The sequence below is a fragment of the Olea europaea genome, chromosome 4, assembly GCF_002742605.1.
Source record: "Olea europaea var. sylvestris chromosome 4, O_europaea_v1, whole genome shotgun sequence".
Lineage (NCBI taxonomy): Eukaryota > Viridiplantae > Streptophyta > Magnoliopsida > Lamiales > Oleaceae > Olea > Olea europaea.
The window spans coordinates 18426309-18435739 of record NC_036240.1 but is presented as its reverse complement, the minus strand read 5'-3'; the positions used below and the strand labels follow the sequence as shown (position 1 = coordinate 18435739).

The 9431-nt window shown below is 34.6% G+C and overlaps 1 long non-coding RNA gene across 1 annotated transcript; it reads left to right on the top strand.

Annotated features, from left to right (window-relative positions):
- The first annotated feature begins 2196 nt into the window (after positions 1-2196).
- Positions 2197-4785, top strand: LOC111393887. Its single transcript, XR_002702507.1, has 2 exons — positions 2197-3739; positions 3943-4785. It is a non-coding gene; the product is annotated as an uncharacterized LOC111393887 (long non-coding RNA).
- Positions 4786-9431: the final 4646 nt, after the last annotated feature.

The window sequence follows — 9431 nt, the reverse complement described above, 5'->3', positions numbered from 1 at the left end:
GAGAAATAATTCAACTGAATACAAAATTAGGGTGTAGACAGCTAATGAGTTGTTTATCGCTAATGACCCAAAATTGATTAATAAATTGTATTCAATTAATGGGCTATCTCAATGAATATAAAATTAGGATCTCCACTAATTATTATATATAAAATTAAATATTAAATTTGGCTTTGGTTCTGATTTTTGAACTAGAACCAAAACCAAATGGTTCTCGGTTCAACGAACCAAAACCATTAATTTTTTTGATAGAATTGAACCGAACTGCTTGGTTTGAGTTGGTTCGGTTTGATTCGGTTTGGTCTAGACATTTTGTCCATCCCAAATGCTATTAATATTGTAGATCTATTCTTTAAAGGAGTAGTGCCTACAAACTTCTTAGCTGTCTAGACCAAACCAAACTTCTTTGAACCCGGGGATTGGGTTTGGGTACACTTAAGAAAGGAACGTTTTTCAGAACAAAGAAAATCAAAGTTGCAACCATGGAGATATGGTCCATTTTAAGTCATTAAAGAATTAACAATAATGCCTACAAACTAGATCTTCCTAGTGAGTATATCGTTTCAACTATTTTAATGTGTTTGATCTTTCTCTCTTTGATGCAAGTATAGATTCGAGGTTGAATCCTTTGGAAGAATGAGGGGATGGTACGATCCAAGCAACGAAGGCAAGTCCGAGTAAGGATCTATTGACCGTTGAAGAAGGTTCTATGACTAGGTCACGAGCGAAGAGGATCAAAGAAGCGATGGAACTACTTACCCAAGCCTTGGTGGATGAAAGATTGATCATGGCAAGTAAATGAGCAAGTTTCATATGGTCGTGAAGAGGAATCGCGATATATCAACTTGGTTCAAGCGACGTCAACTATGCGACCACATAGTTGCCAAACGGCATGCTTCAATACTGAGGCTATCTGGAATAATTTTGCATGGTCTATGTGACCATAAAGAAGTACACTATGTGGCCACATAGTTGATTGTGGTTGCGAGATCTTTTATTTAAGTTAAAACTCTTTTTTTGGTAACTTTTGTAATATTTAGACTTTAAATTCATTTAGAATATGGTTGTATGAGTTCCCTATAAATTGGACTCTTTATTTTACATTGTAAAGAACATTCATTCATATATCAAATCAAGAGATTATTTTGTAAGCAATTTTGCTTTTCAATTCCTTGTTGATTCTGAACCTATCAAGATGTTTCTTGTGGTGTTCTAGCAATTCGGGTGAGATTCCTAAATCTTGTGATCACATGGTCAACATATTGTCGGTAATTGTGTTGGTTCTTTAGTTTATTATTCTTGGATCAACATATTCTTGGCTTTCTTGGGTTGATTCAAATTTTTGTGGGTTTCGGAACTACTATTCTATGTGGGCTCACAACAAATTTAATAAGGGTAACTTCATTTATACATGGGCGCGACTTAACCACTATTTGAGCACAAATCCAAGAATCATTTTGTCGTCCAAAATCATCATAGTATGCCCTTGCTTCCTCTGTTGTCTTGAATTTCATCCCAACGTAAGGTGCTCAGTGTTGTATTGATGATGACCTAGTCTCGTCAGTTTGGAACATATCTATACAATTGCCACAACTAGTTGGATCCATCTACAAAATAAACTTGGAAGAATTATTCAATGATATTGACTGTAAAAAATTACTAGTAATCAAATTTATTGTTGGACGAGCAATACCTATATTTTTTTTAAAACAAAATTTGCCATGCTTAAAATTATTTCCTGTTGAACTAAATAATAACACAATCACAAATGAATCAAGCAATACTATTATGGCATGGGAACCATATAGTGCACTATGTACATCAACAAAAGTATGGGAATTTTGTATAGAGAATTGTGTTGCCAGCTTTCATATAATTCTCGAAATTTTGCCAAATGTAATGCTTGGGAACAATTTCTAACATATGACACACGAAAATAAAAAATTTACAAAGTGAGGAAAATTAAACTTTGAATCAATTACCATAAATCGTCTAATGATGTTCTAGAAAGTATATTCGAGAGATCTCAATGTTGTAGTGGAGTTGACATATAGTGTCCTACAGAAGAAGTTTCTCAGTTAACCAATTTTTTAGTACAATAATGATTCATCGCATGTCTAGGCACGCTACCAAGCAATTAATGGACCGTTGACACAGTAGATTCTGATTTAATATTGTTAAACAACTAGACAACAAATTAGTCCACTTGCTCCTTACTGTGGCTAGCCTTCTAATTTTACCCTTCCACATCTCACACTCAAACCCCCACTCTCCCATTTTTATAGAAACGAAATTCCCCAATCGGCCAATAATTTCTTCCTCTTTCATCGGCGACGACGGCGTGGATTTGACTGGAAATTCCCTACAGGTTCAAGAGAACTATGTATCCATATTCTACCTCGATTAGTGTCGAAAATCTACCTTTCTTTTTCTATGGTTTTACAAATCGAATTCCTCTTACAAAATACGTGATGATGGCAAAATAGTTCGTAAAAGTAATATTAACTTTGAGCTATCTGTTTAGTAACATAAGATATCTACAACATAGCAACAGTTCTTGATTTTCTCCTGCACTTACCCTTTTCTTGGTGAAGTATCCTAATATTCTGACTTACGCATATAAATTGGAACTAGAATTTAAAATTTTGTTGTTTGATTCCTTCTTTTTTTCAATTTTGTAAAGAAATCAGACTATAATATGCTTCTAAATGTTTTCGAATCGGGGATTTATATGAATTTTGATCTTCATTATGTAATTACAAGTGTTTGTAATTTTCCTTGGAATATTGTTTTGTACTAAATTTTTGAAATTTTTTAATGGCGTTTATGGTATAATTATATGTTATTGAGCAAAGAGGATTCCTAGGTTTGTTTTGGAATGGGAACGCATGAATTTGTGATATAATGTTTTGTTTGCTTTTTAATAAGGATATGCAATGAGAAAGATTGTTTTTGACGTTACATGTTTCCTTCGTTTTGATTTCAGTTTTCAGTGCTCAATTTGTTTTCTCAGGGTTCATGTTAGTATTTTTTTGTTGATTAATTCTTTTAGGTTCTTTCATATGGGGTCTGGAATGACGAGAATTTGAAATCATGTTCTATTCTTATTATTGAATCTGCATCACATGTCCGACGACTTGCACATCTATGTTACTTGTTCTAAGACTTCGTTGCACATATTTTGCAAAACAATTTCTTCAGGATAAGTTCCTAAGCCGATACTAACAAGCCAAACTTACTGTTTTTTCTTTTTCAGACTCTATTTCCTTTCTAGTGGGCAATACTTGTAGTGTTGTTATAAATTTAAAATTTTGTATGTATACATGTACCAAAACTCTGCATCTCGTGTATATTTCATTTTCCTTCTCAGACGCATATGGACTTCCACACTGCCTCAACTTCCAACCCCTAACCAATCTCGACCCAAGCCTGTGCAAAGAGGACTGCCCAGTGGATGCCAGAAGATAATCGAGTCTTCATTATCGCTTGTGAGATCGTAATAGTCGACGAGCACTGTAGTGGGAAGTGCTTCACGAAACATGGCTGGCACACAATTGTCCAATTGGTCAACACCATATCCGGGCATGATTGGAGTAGGCAGCAGTTGAAAAATCATTAGGATTATCTTCGGGTCAAGTATAAACGTCTCCAGAACTTGACAGATAGCACCGACTTCGCATACGACTCTGCACGTGACCACCTAGTCGAGTCCGATGAGTGGTGGGTGCAAAAGATTAAGGTACAAATCTGCTTGAATTGCCACTTTCCAAATTCGAATGTTAACCAGCACCCTAGTATTTGTTTCATTTGTGCATGGAAGTTTTACTCAAACATGTCGCAATTGGAGCTTATGTCATAACATTTAGTTGTGTAATTCTATATTTTTATTCCTTACGCGGTTCCTTACTCGTTGTGCATTTCTTTTTCTTCCATTCTGAATAGGAGAACAAAGAGTTCAAAGACAAAGACTGTAGAGAGACATATGCCTATCGACTTTTGTTCGTCGACACGTTTGACAGCGAGAAGTATGCAACGACGTTGACGAAGCTGTGCAGGACTGGGTTTGCTATGTTCGAAGACAGTGCAAACGACGACACGCGTGATACAATGCCGATGTACGAAGAGAGCAGCGGCTCCAATGATGAGGGTAACAAGTTAGACAGGTCCACATCAAGCATGGACGTCTCCGACCGTAGGAGTGAAGAGAAACGTAGATCCGAAGACAGTAAAAGCAAGGAAAAGAGAACTAAAATATCGGCTAAGGAATTGTCGTACTCAGTTGATTGAGCCACAACTTAGTCGGATCCAATGTTCCGAGCATGAAGACATGCATGAAAGAGTTGTTCGCAACGCGCATGATGCAAAAGTAAACTTACCTCTACTTTTGGACCTGCACGTTTCTGTCTTTAAAGTGGAACATGGAGGTTCTCGAGATGCAGGAGGATGCGAACGAGAAAATGGATTGGTTGGAGTAGAACTGGCACGAGTATAGGAAAAGACGACCGCAATGAGAACTGCGTGCGGGGCTGAATAAATTTTAAACGTTATAGAGGGTCTTCGTGGAACGAGTATTTGCTTTGTTATTTTTTTCGTTTTAGTTGGTTTGCGATTCGTCAACTTCAAAATGTTGTTGTCGTGTATTTTTTGTATCCATGTATGTAGTAGGAACTACTGAGATTTCATGTCCATGTTTGTCGTTTGTACTTATACAATGTTCACAAAACTGCTTGTTAGTTTGAGTTTGTCAACAATTGTCATGCATAATTGAGCATCTCTGACAACCTATCTATGCTATAAAGTTCAATAGATAGGGGAATCTCTTCACATTTTTGTCAAACTGCACAGAGAATAATTTCAGCAGTTGTATTATTGCATTATTAAGTAATTCTTTATAAGGGAAACATCGCAACTTTCATTGCAGCAACGAATGACTATGCTCATTTGATAAAGAGAGAGAGTGAGAGAAATGTTACTGTCTTCTTACCTTCCAAGTAGGTAGGGAATTTTCCAACATAGCGAGGGACTTTGGTAATGGCGCATTTGGAGCTCAACTGCGTGCTTCTTATCTGATAACGAAGATGAGATTGGTGAAGAGGAATTCATGCAACTGCTTGAAAATGATATTGTTAAGTGGTTTCGGTATTGTTGGATGGCGAAATTTGATGTGGCACACTATTACCATTGGTAGATACGTCAGATTACTCGATTTCCATTCGCAAGGAACTGGCACATGTTCATGCACGATGCGATGCAATGTAGTCCTCAGCAGTGCTACGCAGAATTTAGGATATGCTTACCCATGCTTAGAAGACTCACACACATAGTCCGGGACAACTACAGACTATGCAGCTGCCAGCACATAGACATGTATGTACAAGTTGAAATGTTTCTGTGCATATTAGCACATGGAAAACGGTACCGACAGGTTCAAACGCTGTTCAACCATTCTTTGGAAACAATCGGCCACTACTTCAAGCACGTGCTGTAGGCAACTCTTGAATTTAGTGCGAGTCTCATAAGATCAGATCTACAGTACAATCACATACCGGATTCAGACAAGCATCCGTCGTTCCAAGATTACATTGTTTTGATTAACGGGACGCACGTCAGAGCGGTCTTGCCTCGGAATGAACTCGTGGATTTTATCGAACGCAAAGGAATCCCAACACAAAATGTTCTTACCGCATATGATTTCAACTTGTGTTTTACGTTTGTGTTTGTGGGATATGCGGGGACGACGCATGATGCACGGATGTTAGCGCGCGCCATACATGGTCCAGAAATTCATTTCCTGCTGTCGGGTCCTAAAAAATACTATCTTGTGGACTCAGGATTTGCTGATAGACCTGGATACATGGCTTCGTATAAGGGGTTAGATATTTTGTACCATTTCCAGCAATTCTACGACACTCAGACGGTTCGGACGAGAAATTTTTGCAACGTGCGTGAGCGATTCAACTTCAAGCACTCGTGTTGTAGAAACATAATCGAACAGGCATTCGGTGTATGAAAAAGTTGGTGGAAAAAACTGAATCTTATGTCGCGCTACAATTTTCAAGTACAGATCGTAGTTGTATTGTTGACCATGGGCATCCACAACTTCCTCCGATGGGCAGGAGTGGTTGACGATTCATTCACGCTAGTTGAGACGGATCCCAACACAACAGAGGTAGAACTACCGGACGCACACAAACAGGTCGCCGCTGAGATGAACACACCGGAAATGCAGCGTAACGATTGAGATTGTTTTGGTGATTGGTTGGCTCAGAGTGGTGGACGCGCTTCATAGTTTCTATTCTCGTTCAATAGTTGTATCTCCAGTAATCAGTTCAAGTATGGGTAAGTCATGTTTTCATTGTGAGTGTTGTATGTTGACATAAATGGCAAATTATTATTCTCGTGTTCAACCGATTTTCGTTTATGTTTTACGTATGGAACGAGTACGTTTTTGGGCATGGCCGATTTATGAGAGAAGGCGTTGCAATTTTTTTATTTCTGTGTTACGTGTGCAATCCCACGTTTTTGGGCATTTGGGTGGGTCCCATGTATGAAAAAGGTCAAAGATAATTTTTAGAAAGGCTGTAAATGTTTCTTTTAGCCTCAACAGTGAGATTGCATGCCGAAATGGTCAAAATTGTCCATTCACACAAACCATTTTTCAATTGTCATATGTAGACCAAGTGTGTGGGACTCGGCTCTGGACATTTTCAACGGTCACAATTTCGCGGATCAGCTTACCCATACAAGCGCTTAGATACAGAAGCAGTACAGTTTTGGGTTTTGCATCATGGGTTTTTGCATATTGCTTTGATCTACCCATGATTTGAATTTTGAAAAATGACGCGGTGGTTTGGAGATTCAATTATGCCAAAGAGAAGATGACGGGGATGGAGAATGGCATAAGATTGACACAAAATCAAGTTGGTTATGGAGCTATTTTAGGGATTGATAAGGTAATTAGGAGTGTTTGGAGATTGTTTTGTGAGTTCTCTAGTATTTTAGTAGATAAATTTTGAGTGTTGGATTTGATGAAATTACAAGCCATGATTAGATAAGATTGCATTAAAGTAATTATACTGTATTATTTAATTAAGAATGACAACACGGAGGAGCTAGAGGGGCCTACCTCGAATTTTCAAGATGTGGAGCACGAGTGGAGAGCGGGACTATTATTAAAATTACTCTTTTTACCATTTAGTTTAATTTATTAATTAATTAATTTTAAAAATATGATTTAATTGAAAACTAAAAAAAAATAGTGCGGGATCAAGGAATTTAGGGGAGGGATCATGTTCTTTGCTGTTGCCTCGTTTACCACTTGTGGCATGATTTCCCTTCACATGAGATGTAGGACAATGAGGGATGGATTAGGGGAGAAAATTTATGTCATCCTTAAATTTGGTATTATACAATATTAGGAAAATGTACAAGTACTAAAAAATGGAAAATTATTAAAATATCTTTTATTTGTACTTTTTTTTATCACAAAACTCCTTATATTTTAATGTTATTGTACAAGACGTCTCTACTTTTCATTTTTTGACGCTTTTACCCTTACCTTCATATTTTATTGCGAAAATCATCATTTTCATCAAATTTCTCGTGTAAAATAACAAATATACACCTTATTTAAATAAAATAATAAAAAAGAAAAGAAAAGTTAAAGAGTAAATTGCTATCATACTACCAAACTTTTTTAAAATGTGCAAATGACTCTAAATAAATTATTAAAAGGGCAATTAGCACAAAACGTTTCTATCTTTCATTATTATTATACAAAACGTCCATACATTTTAATATTTTGACATTTTCACCGTTATTTTATATTTCATTACGAAAATCATTATTTTCATCTATTTTCACAATTAAAAGCTATAAAATAACAAATATACACCATCTTTAAATAAACAAAAATTATATTTTCAAAATTTTCAAAAAAGTACAAATAAATTCCAAATAAATAATTAAAAAAGAAAGTGATTTTTGTTTTTTAATTATTTATTTAAAATTTGTTTGTATTTTTTTTTTAAAAAAAATTGAGAGTATAGTTGCAATTTGTTTTTTATTTTTTTTCTTTATTTTTGTTTATTTAAAGAAGAGGGTATATTTATCATTTTACAGTTTTTAATTGAGAAAATTGATGAAAATAATGATTTTTGCAATGAAACATAAAAATAAGGGTGAAACTATCAAAAATGAAAAGTAGGGACATTTTGTACAATAATAATGAAAGGTATGAACGATTTGTGCTAATTAGCCATTTAATAATTTATTTGGACTCATTTACAATTTTTAAAAGGTTTGAGAGTATGATTGCAATTTATTCTTTAGCTTTTCTTTTCTTTTTTATTATTTTATTTTAATAAGGAGTATATTTGTCATTTTATACGAGAAATTTGATGAAAATGATAATTTTCGCAATAAAAGACGAGGACAAGAATAAGTGCCCAAAAATGAAAGGTATAGACGTTTAGTATAATAACATTAGATGGTGAACACGTTTTATGCTTATTACCCTATTTTTTTTACTCATAATAAATTTTTTTATGCATAATTTACTTATATAGCATATTTTTTTTTCATATAATTGAGTTTCTTACTTATCGATTTTTTTACTTATAAGTAATTCTTTTCCTCTTACACAGATTTTTAATTCTTTTGTATTTTTTTCACATTTTCCCATGTCTATCACTTTCTGCCTCCCAACTTTTCTCAAGCTCCGAATTCATTCTCCCCTACCTACGTTTGTCATTCTCAAAATACAATTCTCATTTTTCCTTGTCTAAAGAATTACCAACAAAAGATCAAATTATTTCAATACCATGAGGTTAGAGATATGAAATAAAAAATAATTCTAGAAAATGAGATACAATGGATAAGATTCTTTTTCAAAAAGATATCATCTTTCCGGTAATAAGCACAATATTGATGTTTTAAACATTGATAAAATGTTTATACTTTTAGGTCATTCACACTGTAATACTCAAGGAAGACAAATTTGCATTTCTTTTGTATGAAATTCTCTTATGATGTAATCGATATGATATTTTAGGAGTTAAATGATAGATTTTGGAGGTAAATAAAGACTTATTCATTTGTGTCATATGTTCTTTTCTAAATAATTCATTTTCTTTTCTTTTTTTTATTTGATAAAAACAAATTATTTCAGTTGTGTGTTTTATTATAGAATTTTACACCAGTAGGAATTTTGGCACTTGATGAACAAATTATTTATATGTGCACTAACAAATTTTTGAAGGATTCGAGTCTTTGGTTATCTTGTACAAAAGTTGATTATAATAAAAAAAAATGAAGTATACCCATCCTTTACGTCATGTAACATTAGCATTAATTCTTTAAATTGCTACTACTATGGTGCAAAAAGTATTTTCTGCAATGAAGATTGTCAAGAATCAACCACATGATCGAAT